At 43.9% G+C, this 16,517-nt stretch overlaps 1 protein-coding gene and 1 pseudogene across 2 annotated transcripts in view; one reads left to right on the top strand and one right to left on the bottom strand.

Moving 5' to 3' along the window:
- LOC110054340 (tRNA (32-2'-O)-methyltransferase regulator THADA-like) overlaps window positions 1–16,517 on the bottom strand; it is a 653,734-nt gene that overhangs the window by 157,650 nt on the left and 479,567 nt on the right. The window lies entirely within an intron of this gene.
- Window positions 10,931–12,572, top strand: LOC149110975 (uncharacterized; annotated as a pseudogene).

Raw genomic sequence — 16,517 nt, forward strand, 5'->3', positions numbered from 1 at the left:
ACGATTGAATCTTGATAACATAGAGCACCCTAACACTAAATGTTCTCCAACATCCCAGTAAAGGCGGCGCTTGATGGGCAACCACTGTTAGGCACAGGCCCATTGACAGACTTGCTGCACAAACTTGCACGCGGGTGTGTTTCAAAAATCGTCTCACTCAATACTTTAAATGACAACTTGTGTCTTTGGTGTTGTATAGCTGTCCACTATGGAGTGCGCCCTAACTGGAGTATGGTGGTGGCCAGAGTTCTTGTAAAGAGTTTCTTGAAACGTCCAAAGAACTTTGGTGGATGAATTGGATAATGTTAAAAGGCACCTCAATCAGGCGAAAAATGTATCAGCCTGGTTAGGCATCAGAGTCTAGGAGAGTGAGTGCCAGGAAAATGGTGAAATTCTATGGCATTTTAGAGAGAATCCTTCAGACAAGCTTAGAAACATACCAGCAATCAGAATTCATAGTGAACACGCATTTTTGATCAAAAAGAGATCACAAAGCTAGCAAAGATTCTTGCATGTGCTGATTGCCGAGCACAATTCACAAAAGTCTATAATCTACAGTACAACAACATACTAAAACATGTGCTCAAGGAAATATGGGTTATTGACCAAGTGTGTGGTCAAGATGGCTGGATATTGGTCAAGTTCTTTTATTGCAAGTTTATGGACCGAGATGTAGTCGATGTCCATAAACTCGCAAAAAAAGAACAAGGCTAATATCCAGCCATCTTGACCGAATAAGCTTGGTCAATACAAGATTTCTTATATGGCTTTCTGGGAAATTTTTCTTACAGGACATGGCGGCAGTCCCAAGCGGGCAAGGTAGCTCCATCTTGCCCGCTCGGGTAGCCAATCACAGCACAAGATTTGATTCATCTTTGCCTACTCACAAAGCTAACCATATAATAAGAACAATTATCGACTGTCCAAATGAGCAGGTCAAAGCCCAAATAAACAGTTTACGAGAGAGCTTTCTACACAAAGAATAAAGCTTCACCATCAGTGCTTGCATAGCTTATCTGAGCAGGTAAGCGGCACAGAAAACATATCCATCACGTGGTTTACGGTCATGGAAGTGAGAGGTGGCTCAGGGGTGCACCTGTGGACGGTAATGACCCAGGCACAAGGACTGTGTCTCGATACTATGGCTGCCATTGGCATGGGTAGTAGTAGTAGTAGTAGACTTTATTGGAGAGGGTAACATTTGACAGTAACAAAACTGATAAACTTATGACCCTTGAAATAAATGTGTGGTTATTGATTAACATATCACGTGTTAAGGGATCATATTTACCATAAATGGATATGCACGTATTTTGTACAACCACCTAGAGTCTCGATCAGTCAATGAACAGAATCAAAATGTTACATGGTGTCAGAAGTATTGGAAAATGATGAAAAACCTGGCCGATAGAATCAAAATGGCATCATCTCAAATTCCTCTACCAGAAAAATTAGATTCAAAGAAACCGGAGGTGTGGAAACGATGAATTGAACACTTTGAATGCTATCGCATTGCTGCTGGCCTTGTCGAAAAAGATGATAAAGTGCAGATAAACACATTGGTCTACACTATGGGTGGAAACTCAAACAAAATCTTTAGAAGCTTTCAACTTGGTGAAGGCAATCAAGTCTACGAGACCGTAAAACAACGTTTTGCAACACACTTTGTGGGCCGCACAAATGTTATCTTCGAAAGAGCTCAATTTAACAAGTGTGTTCAAGGTGAACAAGTATCCATGATCAATTTCATCGAAAGCCTGTACAAGCTTGCAGAGGCCTGCCAGTTTGGAACTCTCAAAGAAGAATTAATACGAGACCGCATCATTGTTGGCATTTGTAACACCATGTTGTCACAAAAACTTATGCAAGATGATACATTCACACTCGATAAAGCTGTGAAGCAAGTGAAGTCTTCAGAGCTGGTAAAAGAACACCACGAAATCCTTAAAGGAGATGGCGAAGGTAGAAAAATCAACTGCATTTGAGACACCAAGTGGAAACCGCCACAAGATGAAGGAAAATTGTCCGAAGAATTGAAAGATCAGAAAAATTCTAAAAGGCCTCCTGCGAAGAAGTGTTATTGATGTGGCAAATTGCCAGCACACAAAAGAGAAAAATGTCCAGCTTCCGATTTGACTTGCCTGAAATGTAAGAAATGTGGACACTACGCTTCAGAATGTAAAAGTAAAATCGTTTGTTCGGTAGACGAAGAAATACAAAGTGGAACCTCAGACAAAGATTGTTATTTCTTGGAGCAGTCGAAGGCGATGAATCCCAAACAAAATGGTCCGTAAATTTACCGCTCGGAAAAGCAAAGATGCGCTTTAAAATCGATACTGGTGCAGACATGACAGTCATTCCAGAACCCTTGTACTTGCAAACCGGAATGGGCAATCTCCACAAATCCTCACGAGAACTGTTTGGACCTGGCCAGTCTAAACTTTCTGTAAAAGAGTAATCAAAAGAAACCTGAAAACTGCAAATGGCAAAGGGACCACGCAAGAAATCTACATCGTGGAAAACCTAACAGAACCGTGCTGGACAACAATTGAAACAATCCATTCTGATGACAGCACAAGAATTGAGCAAGAAGTTAAAACAATGTACCCTAATTTATTTAAAGGTCTGAGAGAGCTGGAACGAGAATTCAGCATGAAGTTGAAGCCTGGTTCAACAGCTTATTCGATTACAACACCCAGATGTGTAGCACTACCTCTCATGCCGAAAGTCAAAGAAGAGCTAGAGTATGGAAACCCTTAACATCATTTCAAAAGTTGACATACCAACTGACTGGTGTACAGGCATGGTTGCTGTTTTAAAGCCTGATGGGAGAATTTGCATATGTGTCAACCTAACACAACTTGATGAGAATGTTCTGCGAGAGACATACCCTTTACCAAAGATTGACAACCTGTTGACCCAAATCAGTGAATCGAAATTCTTCACCAAGTTGGACTGCAATTCTGGATTCTGGCAAGAAAAGCTCGATCCAGATTTCCGCTTGTTGACGACATTCATCACACCCTTTGGCAGATTCTGTTTCAACTAAATGCTGTTTGGGATCAAGTCTGCATCCAAACATTACCAAAAGAAGATGAGCCAAATATTGGAGGGGTCCGAGGGCCACGTTTCCATTATTGATGACATGATCATCCATGTAGAAACCCAAGAGGAACATGACCACTGACTCAAAGTGGTATTAAGGAAACTTGATGGCACTGGAGCCACCCTAAATGCAGAAAAGTGTGAATTTTCAAAGAAAGAAGTCAAGTTTGCTGGATATGTTCTTAACGGAGATGGAATCAAGTCAGACTTAGAGAAAACAGAGTCAATCCAGGACATGGACATGCCCCAGAATGTGAGTGACTTATGTAGGTTTTTCGGAATGGTGAACCAGTTAGGAAAGTTTGTTCCCCACCTAGGAGAGAAAACCAAACCAATCAGAGATCTTCTGTGCATGAAGAATGAATTCCTTTGGGGTCTGACCCAGCAGGATGCCTTTGAGAAGTTGAAAAAGGAGCTAGCTTCAACCCCAGTCCTTGCGCACTATGATCCTGCCAAGAAAACAATCTTGTCCGCAGATGCCTCATCTTATGGACTTGGTGCAGTCCTCCTACAAGAACAAGAAACTGGAGTAAGGAAGCCTGTAGCCTATGCGTCAAGATCCATGACTAGCTCTGAACAGCTGTATGGTCAAATCGAAAAAAAAGTGCTTGCGACAACTTGGGCGTGCGAGAAATTTAATGACTACATCCTGGGAAAGGACATCCTCATTGAGACAGATCACAAACTGTTGGTGCCGCTGTTGGGCTAAAAAAACTTGGATGAACTTCCTCCTAGGATCCAGAGATTTAAAATGAGATTAATGAAATACTCATTCATCATCTGTCACATTCCAGGAAAGGACTTATAAAAATGCTAATCTAAGGCACTATAGTGTTACTTAGAGCAGCCTAAGGCTTTCATGGTTCTACAGTCACCAAGAAATGTATATGCATATATACAGTTCAATATCCGAATCTTGTAAGACTGCCTATTGAACAAGTGACTTGTATTTCATCTACAGTAAAACAACTTTTTGGAAAGTGCCCAGGGATTGATAATGTTAGTGGTGAGATGTTGAAAGTAGACATGACAACTACTACACCGTAGTTGGGCAGGTTATGGGAAAAGATCTGGGAAACTGAGAGTATACCAAGCGATTGGCAGAAAGGAGTGATTGTGAAGATTCGAAAGAAAGGTGACCCCACACAATGTGACTACTGAAGAGAGGTTAGATTATTACCGATACCAAGTAAAGTTATATGTAATGTCATAATAGAATCAGTGCAGCTGTGGCCTAGCGTCTTCATAAGGAGGAAGCAGGTTTTTGAAAGGGAAGAGGTTGCACAATGCAGACATTTCTCCTGCAAAACATAATTGAGCAATGTTTCAAGTGGAATGCAACTCTTTACCTGTATATACATTTTTAACCTTTAGCTTTTAAACTTTAAACTTAACATTTGCTGTAACTTTTAATATTTATTTATGCAGGGCCCACTGAGGAGCACCTTATCCTGAATTGGGCTTCCTGTTTAAATATTTTCATGATTATTATGTTTACCTCAATTTCATTGATTTTGAAAAAGCCTTCAACAGTGTTCATTGAGAAGGTTTATGGGCGATCATGAAAGTTATGGAATACCAGACAAGATTGCAACTCTTGTACAGCTGTTCTACGGGAATTATAGCTGCAGCATTTGACAAAATGGTGGCTTATCAGATTGGTTCAGTGTTGCCTCTGGGGTAAGGCAGGGATGTGGGATGCCAGTTTTCTTTACCTAATGGTCATTGATTGGGTGATGTGTAGAATCACAGAGAAAGGAAGGTACGGGAAAGTGGGGTTTGAACCAGAGGCTTGAAGATCTTGACTTTGCTGATGACATTGAGTTACTGTCACTCACACAGGAGCACATGCAAAGGAAGACAGAGGACTTGGAGTTGTCTGTAGGGAGATTGGTACTAAAGCCGAATGTTGGAAAGGGCAACTTACTCATTGTGAACAACCGCATCAATGCTCCTATTAAGATTCAGCGCACTGGTAGACCACTTTACATATCTAGGATCAATAATGGATGAGAAGAGAGGGGCAGCAAGAGATATTGTGTGAAGATTAAGTAGGGCAAGAGGAGCTTTCAACACAATAAGAGCAAATGTCACCAAAAAACAAGCAAAATGTAAATTTGGTGGCAGAAGTCAAAAAATTGATTTTTCTTTGTCCACAAATAGCCCTTATGTAGATATGAAACGTGCTACAATTGAACCTCCATTATCTGGACATTGATTTTCCAGACTTTTTGATTATCCAGACTTGCTTCTCTGGTACCATTTTTTTTTCATGAATATTACTTAGATGTGATCTTGAAAATTGAAGCAACGAAAAGGTTATTGATCCTTCCAAATGTGTGTTTTAGCTCCAGGTTTGAATCTCTTTCGTTTTAAACAGTGCGAGCGGCACGAAATAAACAATGGATCCTGATGCATTCAGCTGAATTCTGATTGGCTCAATTGTTATGTTGCTCAGGAAATGTCATGCTTGATTAGTTCATTCCATTTGCGTTATGTAAACACCTGAGCTATCGATCATTAACTCAATTCACAGCAATGTCTATGAAATGAAAGCGGTCTGTTCTCTTGATAAATGATAAGCAAACAATCATTTAACATTTAGAGAAAGGCCAAAAAGGAACAGAACTTTAGTTTGGAATTTACAAGCAGCAGATCTCAGCTATACATAAAAACAAAGACAAGTGTAAAATAACACTCCTGTATGTTTGAAATTCGTCTTTAATTCTAATGATTCACTTAAAACCAAAATAACAAATACAGAAATAAATAAATACGAGCTTAAACTTAAATAAACTGAAAATACAAAAATACGAAAAACAGCAGGAAATAGAAGGGAAAACAAGATTACTTACAAGATCTGTATGGCACTCTGGAACTGACAATGACTGAATACAACTAAAAAACTACAATGCTATAAAACAGAATTTTGAACTAAAAGAATAGACTTAATGAGGGTACGTGATAAACAACAGACGACTACATAACACAACGTGAAAAAAACTAATTTGCATTTAAAAACTGCACAAAAAAGGTATGCAAAAATTAACCTTTAACAGCAAAGACAAAACAAAAAAGGAAAAGGCAACCAAAAACGGACAAATTTAACTCTTGTGGCTACAACATGATCCTGAAATTCACTGACAGAGTCCAGATGAGTGAAGGATTAAAACAAAAACCCCTGAAGGTTGCAAATGATGAGCAGTTGGATAAAACCTTGTACACCTGGTCTATTCAGCAAAGATCAAATGGAACACCAATTTCAGGTTTGCTTCTTTAGGAGAAAGCAAAACATTTCTCAGCACAGTTGAATGTGGAGTTGTCCAAATGTGAAAGCTTCAAAGCATCAACCAGTTGGTTAGTCAAGTTTAAAAATCAACATACAGTATATGCAATTCTGATCTATTCACAAGAAATTCTGTTTTCTTTATTTCTTTTGTTTTCTTTCAGCTTAAAGCACTTTAAATTCAAGAAAATTGAGGGAAACAATTTTCACCTTGACAGTCACCACAATGGCTGAACACACAGGCTGAAAATTAGAAATTTAAACCTAAGTTGTGATCTCATGTAAATGAGAACCAAAACTTATCATTTTTTTTTCTTGAAAGCCAAAGTATTCAGCTATCCAAAACAGGTTAGAACTTGGCTTGAGTGCCATTTCAGAATAGACACACAATTTCGAAAAAAAATAGGTCAAATTCCTAATTTACAAACATAACTCCAAATTCCTCAAAGCTGCGACTTTGGAACACTTTTATGTTGTTGTAAAATATGTATTTAAATCAGCTTGGGTTATTCTTCAAGTTGTTTTTGAGACCCAACTGAAAATCCTTGATTCTACCTAAAACATCACAAATGTAATAATGGAACAGCATGATAAAAGGCAAAGTTTAAAAACATTCTGTACATAGGGTTCAGAATCACCATAAATTTTGAAAACTTTAAGGTGGCTCCGAACCCCACACATAGAGGGTTCAGAACCACCTTAAATTTTCAAAACTTTAAGGTGGCTCTGAACCCCATGTACAGATTTTTTAAAACTTTGCCAAAAGTTGCCTCTTAATTAATAATCAGTGGATGAGGTTTTTGCGATATCCAGAATAATCAAGGTCAAGGTAGGGGTTATCAGCCGAAGCTTTGGCTAATAACCTTTACTGAGACCTTGATTATTCTAATCATTGTTTTATTATACATTGAACAAAAAAATGGAAGTCATGAGTAGTATACTGGGAGGCATTCAAATACCATTTCGCAGAGGGAGCCTTATTTAACCTTATCGCAGCCCCCAGTATCAAGTCCGGCCCTCACAGGCTCGGGCCGGACTTCATACTCGGGGCTGCGATAAGGTTAAATAAGGCTCCCTCTGCAAAATAGTATTTGAATGCCTCCCAGTATACTACTCACAAGAGAGGCACCCCCGCGCAGCGCCCCGCCACGCGAGGTGGCCGCGGCCACAACAAAGGAGTGCGCCATATTAGAAATGCGCGAGCCCGGGTGTTATACCACCAGAGCGGGGATGGAACAAGCGCCAAACAAGTGCGGGTGGCTGAAGCGGGGCCGGAAAGAAAGCTGCGGGCTTTCCGAGGCCATTCAAAACCTCCCTCCAGAGTTTCGTGAGATGATTCTCAAGGAGTACATCGCAATAAAAATCAAGGGAAAAAAGGAAATGGGCTGGGATGAGGAACATGACGAGATTGAAGAGGCACCCATTTGCGAAAAACGATCAAGAATTGTAAAGGTCATGTTTTGCCTTAAATGCAACTCAGAAAAACCGGCGATAAAGGGCCGAAAAAACACCTCCCTTCATCTGCCAGCAGCAGACACTTGGTGAAGGGGAGGCGCTTTTTTTCACTGTTCCGAAAGAGCTCAAGCGAGGCGGATTACGATGGGGATGTTGCCAAACGCGTTGCGCTCACCAAAACCAACAAAGTCGATGAAAGAAGCTTTCAAAATCCGGTCAGCTTCAGCGCTCACAGAAGAGAGCGACCAGGCGGCAAACTGATTGTTATATTTGTCAGCAAGCACCAACACAAGGCTATCGTCCCAGTCGTTGCCGCCACCATGACCATACAAGATGCGGTAAGCACGGCAGGGGAGAGTTCTGAAAGGGGCGACGGGCGGCTCATCAAAAACAGTGCGAATGGTGATTTCGGGTGACCAGTCGATAGATTGAGGAATGACAGGCATCTCCATTGCGGATAACAAAGAGAGGCAAATGTTTAAAGGGGGGTGAAGCAAGCTTAAACATGATGGAGCAGTTGCCCCACTCGTTGGGCTCGCTGAGGCCGTTGTAGAGGATAAACTTGGCGTTGCCGCGGAGCTCGAGAGCTCGAGAGAGGGGCGAGCCAGGTGTAATATGTCTGGAGCCGGGAAGGCACGAGCATGAAACAAGTGCACACCAGTTAAAGAAATGTAACCGGGGTTATATTCCAAGCAACCATGTCTTCCCGTGGACTTTCCGAGGCCATTCAAAACATCCCTCCAGAGAGACTTTCCGAGGCCATTCAAAACATCCCTCCAGAGCTTGGGGAGATAATTTACAATAAGTATATCAGGATAAAAAGAAGGGAAAGAAAGTCAATGGGCTGGGATGAGGTGCATTACGAGATTGCTGAGGCGCCCTTTTGCGAAAAACGATCAAGAATTGTTAAGGTAATGTTTTGCCGTAAATGCAACTCTTGCGGCCTAAAAGGACTCTGTTACGAGTGTTATAAAAACGGAGAAAAACATTATCTTGGCTACCCCGTGTATGACGAGAACGACTACGCCGAAATATTTCAGAAATTTTACTGAGCAGCGACGATATTTACAACCGGTGGAATTACATTTAAAAATCTACGGCTTCATTTGCATAACATAAAACATGCTTGTCAGTGTTCACTTGATTGCGTTTCTCGTGAATGAATATTTCATGCCTGAGTGGCAGAGACAAGTGCGTGATATTACACACGAAGTTGTTGAATGCTTTCATGACGCGGTTCCGGTTGAGGCGACACAGCTTCCCGTTGCGAATTCCTGAACGCTTCAGTTTAAGCTCGTTGCATTCCTCTTGGCTTCAGTTGAAGCGATCAGGAATTTTCAAAGCCACCAGGAATGTTGAAGTCAAAAGGAATTTTACAGGCGGATTTATATTTTTTGTCCACAGTTTGTTAGAATATGGTATTTATTCTCGGCCTGGCAAATAAAAATGGTACTTTTCACCTTTTTTCGAGGAAAAATTGGGCACGAAATGCGGTAGAACAAAGAGACTTCACTAGAGCGAAAAAAAGAAACAGCTGATCGGGGGGTTTTCCCTATTTCGCACATGACTGCGTCAGTGAGTAACCTTGTCGAAAGTTCAAGGCTATTTATGTGGCAAGAAAAACACTGCAATCACCTGTTTTTGACAAGACAAAGAGAGAGTTTTGTGTTTTTTCGCTCGAAATTTAGTTCGAAGTGGGAGGTTTTGTGATTTTTTTTATCATTTCCGCTTCAAGTCTGCCGCGGATGTCTTTCTCAAGTTTTTGGACATCAACATCAGGAAGCTTTCTTGTTGATGGTTGGCGAAGCATCCTTGCTCGGACCTGATCTTTCAGAAAGTTGTATTGCTGAAACTCCGAAAGGATAGTGTCGAACTTGTGGGAAGACACCTCGTTGTTGTTCAAAGCGTTCGAGAGAAGTCTGTTGACGGTGTCGCGCTTGGCAACGGCGAGCGTGGTGATCTCTTGATGCTTCTTGATCTTCGAGTCGAGCTTTTTGCCAGCGAGAATCATCGCAGACGAAACGAGAGCGAAGCACCCACCAGCGCTGCCAAGAGGAACAGCAGCCGGCAAGCCAACCACAGACAGAGCGGAGCCAAAACTCGCGCTGGAAAACGCTGCCGAGAGAACACTGGAGCTGGCGGCACCCCAATTAACGAACTTTCTCGCGCGTTTGTATTTTTTTGCGACGAGGCGATAGTGGTGGACCTCGCCGGCCAATGTGTTAGAAATCTCGTTGACCTTCTGCAAGCGGAAATTTTGAGAAGGCTCTGTCGCCACCACTGGATATAGTGTCTCGGCAGGCGGCGCGCTTGGTGGCAACAGATTCGCCGAATACATTGTCTATATATAGAAATTTAATTTAACTCTAATTCAAAAAGAAGCGGCAGGCCCTTGAAATCAAAGAGTGCACCATTTTCATCTTTGACGCTAATGGTGATGCTGTTTATGAACTTGTCTGTAGAAGCGTCATGGAAAGCATTTTGCGATGAGTCGATGTTATAGCTAACTTTTTCATAAGGCTTTCCTCTGACGTCAACCTTGGCAAGAAGGTCTGACTTCTTTCCATTCAAAAAGTTTTTTGTTGAGTCAACGAGATCGCAGTGGATAAAGTAGCAACTCGGGCTGTTAAGCTTTTTGATATATTCTTCTTTCCTCATATTTCTCCCGATTCCAAGAAAATTTGCCAAACTGTAATCAACAGAAACTTCTTTCGCTTGATTAGCGTTGTTTAAATTGGCAGCGGCAGTTGTAATTTTAAGAACAGAATTGGGGTTATTCGTTTCTAAGACCAATTTTACTTTTTTCTTGTAATATTCAAAACTGGATTGCAGTTCTTTTGCGATGCTTTCGACATTGTAATGCCCTTCAGGTAATGATGCAATCACGTCATTAGTTCCTTTAAAAAACATTCTGCCAACAGAACTCAGATTATGCCACGAGTTGAAAAAAGAACAACTCAAAAGTCTGGCATAGCTTGCTCCTGGGAGCGGTTCTTCAAAATGGATGGTCCCGCCGTTCTGTTGTGTGACAATAGTGAGAACAACCATTTTTATATTCAACAAATAAAATTGTGTTCAAATAATATGGCGAATTTGTGGAATGGACCTGCGTTAAAAAAAGCAGACGTGGCGAAGAAAAAGGCGTGGACAAACTTTTTAAACCACTTCCCCAAACCGGACAAAAGCTGGTTCGTTTCGCAAGGAAGCGTCAACGAGAAAAATAACGTGACAGCGGAGGTTTTTCAAAGAAAGCGAAGACTCGTTTCAAAGCGTCTTCGGTTCAGACAGGCGGTATTGGAGCACGGAAATGAAAGAGGCGCTTGGTTTGGGAGACAGCGGTGGTTTTCCTTATCAATTGTCGTGGCTCGGTTCAAAAATTTCATTGGTCATCCCTGCGGTGCCTTTCGACGGCAAAGTGCCAAGCTTGAAGAAAATATTTGACGCCCCGATAGAAATCTACGTCACGCCTGACCAATATTTCGCAACGAAATTAAGAGAAATATTTCAAGACACGAAACTCAAACACACGACTGGAACTGAATCAAAACACTGGCTAGGAGGGCCAGACATGAAATATTGGCTGCAGTAGCTCAACTTCGCGGTTTTCTGCGCGACACAGGGGTGCGGAGTTTCTCGCGAAATCTTCGACAGCGGGATGAATCTCCCCCCGCAGATAAGAGCTTTCTACAAATTCCACGTGTATTTCACAGTCAGGCGAATTCTGTTCCAGCTAGGAGGTGTTCAGAGTATAAGCGCTTTGCCCAGAGACCCGACGTTCGACCAAATGAAAAACCATTACGACGTCACTTCATACAAAAGCATATGCGGCGAGTTCGGCATAGACTCATCAAGCGACTTTAGGTTTACTTCGGGGGCAAATAGTGGTTTGGGGGTGTTGTACGTTAAGCCTTGGGGGGAATCGCCAACAAAAACGGATTATAAGTATCCTGATTGGAACAAGTTCAGTGACGAAGGTGGAAAACTGAATAAGGGCGACCTTATTGAGTTTATAGAGCCCGATGTTTTTGGAGATCGGCAGTTCGACTGGTTTGCACCCAAGACCGCGAACGGTTTGACGCAGGCGGGCTTGTCGAGAATCAACCAGTCAATCGAGGCTTTCGTTTACTGCGTCCTGGGCACGCAAATCAACGTCCGCAGCAGCATTCTCGGTTCTGGTGGCTGGGTGAAAGAAGCCCAAAGCGAGTTCCTGGTGCTCATGGAAGACGCGATCAGACAGCCCGACTTGGCCGCGAGCGTGCAAAGGTACCAGCTCGCGGTGGACCAAGCGAAGGTCAGGCTCAATCTCGCTGTTGCCCCTATGGCGTGGCTCATGCCTGCACAGATGATAATCAACACCGCAAGCACGATCGGTTACAACAACAAGCTTAAACAGGCGGTCTCTGGGATGAAACTTGGGGTGAATAACGAGGTAAACCCGGAGAGAAAAAAAGCTGGGCTCAAACACATGGCAGGCGGCCCGTCAAAAATTAACCCGCCCAACAGCCACCCGTCCAACCCGATTCACAAAGCCGCAACAGCCGAATCGGGGCGTGTGGTTCCACCCCACAAGAAACCAGCTTTGACCGAAACTCAGCAAGCGCAGCCACCGGCGCAAAAAATTGAGCCCAAGGCTGCAGAAAAAACGCCGCAACACGAAATTAACAAAACGGCAGTAATTGTCAGTGTTGTTGGATTATCGGCGTTGCTGTTCACGACTTGGCGCTAAGCTAACGCTGCTTCTTAAAATATTTTTCACACAAAAAGGCCACTGCGGCAAGAATGAGAAGCCAGGTGTGCTCGGCCAGAAACCCGACGACTTGGCCAGCGGCTTTGAACAGGAAGCTCGCAATCGAGCCAATCAGCCCGGGCAGCAGAGAGCCGAGTTTCGCGGCAATATCTTTAGGGCCGTTCCCCAAAGCTTTGCCGGTGGCTTTCAAACCTCTGGTGAGGACCCCGATGACAGCGCCGATTGTGGTCCAGGCGGCGAGAATGGCGGTCAACGTCACGCCATATTTTTTGAAGATCTCCTTGACCCTTTCCAAGAGAGGCCGCCCCCTTTCCCTTTCCGCGATCTGAGTTTGCAAACGCGCGATCTCCTCGTTTCTTTCTGCAACTCTGCCTTCTGCAGCTTCTTTTTCGGAGGGCGAGGCATTCTCATCTTGGATGATTGCTTGGTCTTCCTCGTTTTGGTGCTGCAGCTCGCTTTCCTGTTCTTTCAGGGCGTCCAACAGTTTTGTTTGGTTGTACCTTTCTTCCATGGCGTTTGTTTCACTTTCTTTTTCAGCGATGCTGGCCCTGAGTCTGTCAACCTTGGCTTGTTCCTTTTCTCTGTTTTTTGTTTTTTTCGTAAGCAAATCCAATTCTTTTTTCTTGTTTTCAAGATCGGTTTGATAGTTTTTTTTCAGTTTTTTGAGCCTACGCAGCTCTGCTTCACTTTCAAGGTTCGAACCATGTTCGTCCTGAAAGACAACGATCTTAGCATCAGTTTGCTCGATTTTACGTCTTAGATCTTTAACTTTTTTATTTTATTCTTCTCTTTGCGAGTAGAGTGTTTCAGCCTGTTGTTGTTGGTTTTCAGCTTCTACCAGTCTTTGTTTCATTTCTCTGATAGTATCCCGGTCTTCTACAAGGATGACATTAGCTTTACGCCCCAGAGCTGCTTCTTTCAATCTTATCAAAGATTTTTGAAGAGTCACGCCGTCTTTTTGGAAAATTCTGTACTCTTTATTTGCGGGCTTCACAACAAGCGAAGTTTGATTCCCTTTTTCTTGGCCCAATTTGATTGGACCTAATTTTGCTCTGTTCGCATTCGGGTACACTTTTTTGATATTTTCCCAGGCTTTTTCAATCATGTCTTTTTCGTCATCAGGATGAATAAAACCCCCGAGCAAAGGGCTTTCTTCCTGATAAGAAGTGTCAGGCAGGCCGGACTGCTCGTGAGGAAAAGTACTCATTTCCGTTTGTTCGCCCCTGTGATAGGGGTCGCCAGGTTAGTAGGGAGTTGACGCCGCGCCTGGCTGAAAAGGACGGGTTGTGTCAACCTCTTGTTCAACTGCATCAGAGGCGTGGTCAACCCGATTGTCAAGGTCGGGGTCTTCGTAACCAAATTCGCCACCGCCTTCCGCCATAGCGATATATTTCAAGCCTATTATCTTTTTAAATTAGCAAATAATCGCCAGCATATATTATACAATGTCAGTTCCAGAGAACCTTCGCGCAACGCACATCGAAAAGACCGTACACGCCATGAAGGCCGAGCGCGCAGTCAATCGAATCACCTTTACCCCCTCTGAAGCCAGCCCTGGAAGTACTCTGTATGTTTCAGTGCCCAGGCTGAACGAGAACGAGGTTCTGCTGCCGGGCTCGCTTGCGCTTGTCTTTGATATCGACCTTGCTGGAGGGGACGCCAACAACTTCCTCGTCCAGAATGTTACGCAGGCGCTCGTTGACAGGCTGGTCGTGAAGTTTGCAGGCACTATCCTGCAAGACACGGTTGGGTATGACATCTACGAAACGTTCGAAGACCTTTTTCTTTCGCAGGAAGAGCGAGACAACAGGATTCTCGAAGGGATTCAGAGCGAGGATCTGTGCAAGATCTGCTCAGATGCGGCAGACAAGAAAACCTTAGGCGTCGACGCTGAAAAAAAGCTGAACAAGGTATACGGAAAAAAGTACCGGATCAGGCTTGACCATCAGATCTTAACCGACCACGGCATTTTCTACCCCCAGGCCCTTTACAATGACCTCACGTTCAACGTAAAACTCGCCCAAGCTATACACGTGGTCAAAGGCTCCGACACAACCAAGCTGAAATACAATCTGAAAAACATCCAGCTCGAGTACAAAATGATACGCAGCAAGACTCTGGGAGACGAGGCAAGGAGCGTTTACTCCAGCGGCAAAGAGTTCAGTTACGACAACGTGCTGCATGACAAAGAGGTGGCCTTAAAAAAAGACACTGACACGAGGATCAACATCAAAGTCAACACCCCAGAAAGGTTGCTAAAAGCCCTCCTCCTCCTGTTTGTAGAGCCGTATACCGCAGGCACCAGAGATTCAGAAAAATTCATCTTCCCTGATCTGACGAAAGTCAGCGTCACGGTCAACGGCGTGCCCAACAAGCTTTACAGCGACGGCATCGAAGGCAAGGACATGTGGGAAGAGGTCCGCAACCTGTTTGTGAAAGAAAAAATAAAACGGAGCACATGGATATTACGAAGTTTTACACCGGTGATAAGTTCGGGCTTGTGATTGATATGCGTTCCATGATGGACCAAGACATGCATGGCAGCGGCATGCGGATTGTGAACACTACAGATGGGATCCAGCTGGAAATTGAGCGGAAAGCCGAAGGCTCAGGCGACGTGAAATGCCACATATTTGTAACATCCGACTCCCAGTTCAATCTTATGGACAGACAGCTGGAATCTGTACAGGATTAATATGGACCCGAGCAAGATACCCTTCAACGCTCTCATCGTGGGGCCGACTAATTCGGGCAAATCGAGGTTCGTGGTGGACCAGCTCTACAGCCCGTTCCGCGGAAAGTTCGACTACATCGTGCTCATATGCCCGACGTTCACGCACAACAAGACCTACAACCGGCTTGGCGAAAATGATCCGAGAATGGATGTGATAGTCTGCAAGCAGCACAACGTGGAAAGGTGGTTGAAGCTCGTGAGATGCCTTTCTGAGGGAACCAACAAGCTCATAATCCTCAACGACTGTGCAGCCTCCAAAGATGTGAAAGGGCGCACAGGCGAGCTGGTGAATCTCGCCTTTTCTGCACGACATATGGGCATCAGCGTGTGGGCGCTGACCCAGAAGTTGACCGGAATAACAGCTTCCTTCCGTGAAAACGTGGCGGCGATCATACTCTTTTACACCCCCTTGGCCAGGACAATGAAAGCCATCTTCGACGATTACGCCGGCAAGCTCTCCCCCGATGAGTACAGAGGATTGATTTCAAAGCTGAAAGAGCGAAAGTTCTCTTATCTTATATTCGCGCTTCGCCACCCCTACGGGGTAAAGTTATTTGAATAAAAAAATATGAGCTGTACATAGCCTTGCACAATGTCTGCAGAAGACGCGTTAGCAGATGTTATGAACCTTCTTGAAACGGAGCCCGCGCCGTCGAGTGGTCTCGATGGCGGCCTTGTTCCAACTGCCCCCGACATTCCTGCTCTTCACGAGCAGCTGGCCATGCTCGTGTCCACACGCAAAGCCAAAGAGGCTATCGGGGTGCAGCTGACCCACGAGCAGGTGAAGCGCCTGAGTGACAGAGAGGTTGAGAAATTCACCAAACGCTACGAGACGTACGTGGGCTCGAAGACGACGGAAAGCCTGATCGACAGCTTCATTTTTCCTGCAACCAAAGTGGTCGGAATGACCGTCAAAATCAAAGACATCGAGGCTTACCAAAAAGAGCTCAGAAACGACTACATCTTGAACAAAGAGCTCTCCAATCTGGCTGGCAATCTTTCTTTGAAGTGCGGCCGGTTTCTTGCCGTGGCCAACGCGGTGTTCATCACCACGAAACATGTTGATTTTAGTCCACAGTCGCCCGTGCATAGCCACCCTTCTCGTGATGAAAACGGCAATCCGCTTGAGGGGTTTAGGACTTTGAGGGAGTACCTGGCTGAGCAACTGCAGAATAAATGGTCACCATTCA

This window comes from Orbicella faveolata, unplaced genomic scaffold (assembly GCF_042242905.1).
Source record: "Orbicella faveolata isolate gen_17 unplaced genomic scaffold, um_ofav_v1 contig_24, whole genome shotgun sequence".
NCBI lineage: Eukaryota > Metazoa > Cnidaria > Anthozoa > Scleractinia > Merulinidae > Orbicella > Orbicella faveolata.